Raw genomic sequence first — 4,193 nt, 5'->3', positions numbered from 1 at the left:
TTTTCCCAGTTCCATGTTCAGTGACTTCAAGTTGGTAACTTTACATGCTCTATGGTGAGTATTTACTCTATGAAACTGGACCAAAAGCACAAATCAGTGTTTTGATCTTTTTCCTTAGAGAGCTGGTTGTTAATCATTTAATAGCATGTCGCTTAACAGATGACTTAATGATTACCTTGCTACTTATCATCTTTTTAAAAAATATTTTATTTATTATTTTTTATTTTATGTGCATGAGTGTATTGCCTGCATGTAAATAAGTGCACCTGTGTTGTACAATTCCTGTGGAGGAGAGAAGTAGGATCCCCTGGAACTAGAGTTATAGACTGTTGTTAGCTGCCATGTGGGTACTGGGATTTGAACCCAGGTCATTTGCAAGAACAACCAGTGTTTTTAACTGCAGAACCATCTCTCTAGCCCCCTACTTATCATCTTTTGAAGAATTATACTTATCAATTCACTTTTTGTGTGTGTATATATGTGTTGATGTGTGTGTACCACAACATGAATGTAGATATCAAAGAATAATTTGTGAAAATTGGCTCTCTCCTTCCTGAGGGTCCTGGCAATGGAACTCTGGTTATTGTGCTTGGTAGAAAGTACCTTTAACTGCTGAGCTAACTTACTAGCCCCCTATATTCTTTTTAAAATATATTTTATTTATTTTTATTTTTTGTGTATGAGTGTTATGCCTGCATGTATGTAAGTGCACCTATGTCGTGCAATGTCCACGGAGGACAGAAGAGGTAGGATCCCCTGGAACTGGAGTTACAGACTGTTGTTAGCTGCCATGTGGGTGCTGGCAATCGAACCCAGGTCTTTTGCAAGAACAGTCAGTGTTCTTAACCGCCGAGGCATCTCTCCAGTCCTGCCAGCCCCCTATAATCTTTTAAAGTCCATTTTACATAGCAAATGAGTACTGAGTTAAGACAAGACTTTTTTTTTTGTTGGTCTTTTTGAGATAAGGTCTCCCTGTAGCCCCAGCTGTCCCGGAACTCACTATGTAGACCCGGCTGTTCTTGAACTCACAGAGATCTGCCTGCCTCTGCCTCCCGAGTGCTGGGATTAAAGGCATGTGCCACCATGCCAGGCCCAACAAGACATTTTAAGTTATAGAAGTTTAGAACTAGAAGAGACTAGAGAGCTAGTAAATTTAGAAAACAAAATTAAAACTCAAATGATTTTAAAAACCAACCCAACATTGTGTATGACATAAATAAGAGAGTCAAGTTTACAATTTGAATACTGTTTATTTAATTTTTATTTTTTGTAATGGATTAGAACCCAGGACCTCCCATATATTAAGCAATGAGTCTACATTTCAACTACATAACCAGCTCCTATAATTTGACTCTTTATTCTTATTTTAGTGATCTTTCCAGTATACTACAAAGGCACTATATAATTTATATGACAATAATAATAACTAATTCTTTGCTTGCCAATGCCTAGTTTCAAATGGAAATAGTAAGCTAGTGATACACAATTTTCTATAAATGTACCAGTTTAGTTTTGATAATATGTGTACTAAACCATGTTTAATTAGAGAATCTAAATTTTGGCCTATTCAGCAAAGATGCAAGCCTTGAAGAGGGCTGACTTGGAAACTGCTAGCACAAGATTACAAGCTGTGAACAATCTTTAACCATTATTATTCACATAAATCCTGATGAGTAACGGGATGATCAGAATGGATTGGAATGCCCAAGAATGAGGATTTTCTCACAGAGGGGCTGAGGAACTGTCAGCCCAAGTCTGAGCTCCCCTGCTCAAGTGAAGATAGTCAAACAATCTTGAAAGACAGAAATTGCACTGTGAGTTGAAATGAATTCTTAAAGAATCTGGGCTGGACTCGTGGAACAATGTAAGACCAGATTTTGACAACTCAAATTTGAAATAGTTGGCCAAATCTTCCAGCAAAAATCTGATACTGAAAATTCTCAAAATTGGGTGAGGCACTTATAGAAAGTTCCCAGTGTTTGGTAAAAGTGAAAATTGGTGCATTTTTGGAAAGTAATTAGATGACATGTGCATATCAACAACCTTAAAAATAAAGGTGTGGAAGTTTTGATGTCGACTGTGGGGGGCTGTGTATAAGATAATTTTTTATTATTTCTGCCCTTTTTTATGATTCCTAAGAGAGGCAATTTTAACACATTTTCCCAGAAATAACTTAAAGCAGGTTACATTAAAAAAAAAATATATATATATGTATATATATATATACACAAAATGAAATTTAAGGGGAGAAAAATAGTAATAAGAAACCAAAGAACAAAGGATTTGCCAACATGGGGTCAACTTGGGTGGACCCCATTAGCTCTGTTCTTTTTTTTTTTAAATCCTAATGAGTTTATTGGGCTTGCTAATAGAGCATAGGGTGGGGTGTCCCCCCACCCCATTTACAGCTGTAATGGAAAGTCCACACTCAAATACAGATCCTGTGACTTTCTGAAAGATGCTCAAGAGGTGACTCATGGAGTTCACAGCTTATATATCCCTAGCCCCTCCCCCACATACAGCTAAGGTCTGATTAGGTGGGAGGTGGTAACTAACTCCCCCATCAACTCCTTGACAAGCATGGGAAGGAGGTGTGATTATAGTTTGCCAGCATAGTGGTTGGAGGACACTTCCAATTAACACTCCACCCTTTCCTCTGGCTCTTACATTCATTCTGCCAACCTCTTCCAGAAAAGTCCCTGAGCCTTGGAGGGGTTGATAGGTGTGGGATGATCTTTCTCCCATTGTGGCAAGGCACTGAACTTCAGGTCTCTGTATTGTGTGTTTTCCATGGGCTGTTGGCCCATTTCAGTGGGATTCCATCTACTATAAAAACACAAACAGCAAGAAGCAAGAACATCTAAACAGTGGCTGCTATAATAACTTAACCTATGGGTGTAAACACAAATGCTTGGATGGTACTTTAGCAAGTGCATCACATCCGTCTAACAAAACAATTGCAGTGGATTCTCCAGTGGGGCCTATATCCACCCCTGCCACAGGAGGTCGGCCTGGTCTACAGTACAAGATGTGTGTTCCACCTCTAGGAGCAGGCATTATAACCAATTGAAACTTTGCTGGTTGTACATACACTAGATGTGCCACTATTGCACCAGCTGGAACATTTTGTTTGGCATGTTGATAGTGCAGCATGTGGGTCCAGCATTGAGCAGAATTATAGCAGACAGTTCTCCCCCAGTCATCCACATGTCGCCTTCTGGCACTATGGAAGCCACCCATCCAGTGGCAGGGAGTTTCTAGCTTAGTCCAGGCTTGATTTCTCCCTCTCCTGTGCTCACATCATGCAGTGTCTCCAGGAATAGGGTTTTACTGTCCGCTTCCAGTGTACAACCAACATTATTGGCAATGGCCTTTATTGTTTTGGAGGCCTCTAGGGCCCCTCTGGACAACAGGTCATAGGGGCAACCCACTTCTGGCACTGGAATTTTCATTTAGCAACTGTATGACTTTTGGTAGAGGTGTACAAGATAATTTACTATATTGATTTCTATTTGAGGATACAGTTGAATTTACAAAATTTGAACAAATGTTTATGGGTTGGCGAGATTATTCAGCAGGTAAGAGTGCTTGCTGTGCAAGCATGAGGACCTGAGTTCAAAACACTAGCACTCACATAAGAGCAGGTTCTGTAACTCTAGTACTGTGGAGGATGGAGACAGGAGAACTGCTGGGACTTACTGGCCACAAGCCTAGCTCCAGGTACAGTGAGAGACCATATCTCAAGGGAATATGATGGAAAAATGATAGAATAGGACACCTGGTGTCCTTCTCTGACCTCCACATATACACAGGCATGCTCATTTACACACATGTGTGCATATACCACACAAATATACCATACACGCATATACACACATACACAAAGAAAGACATGTTTATATTTAATTTTAAATTTAACTTTTTATTTATTTTGTGGTGTGTGTGTGTAGTGCATGCATGTGTACATGTTCATGTGGATATGTTCATATGTATATAGGTAAAGGCCAGAAGCTGATGTCCAGTGTTTTCCTCAATTGTTCTCCACCTTACTTTTTGAAACAAGGTCTCTCATTGAACCTGGAGTTCACTGATTGCTAGGTTGGCCGGCCAGCAAGCTCCAGGAATCTGTCTCTGCCTTCCCAGGACTGTGGTTACTGAGTCTGACTTTTTATGTGGGTCCTAGAGATCTGAAC

Source organism: Nannospalax galili, unplaced genomic scaffold, assembly GCF_000622305.1.
Source record: "Nannospalax galili isolate Female #2095 unplaced genomic scaffold, S.galili_v1.0 scaffold285, whole genome shotgun sequence".
Classification (NCBI taxonomy): domain Eukaryota; kingdom Metazoa; phylum Chordata; class Mammalia; order Rodentia; family Spalacidae; genus Nannospalax; species Nannospalax galili.
Note: the sequence above shows the minus strand (reverse complement) of the source record.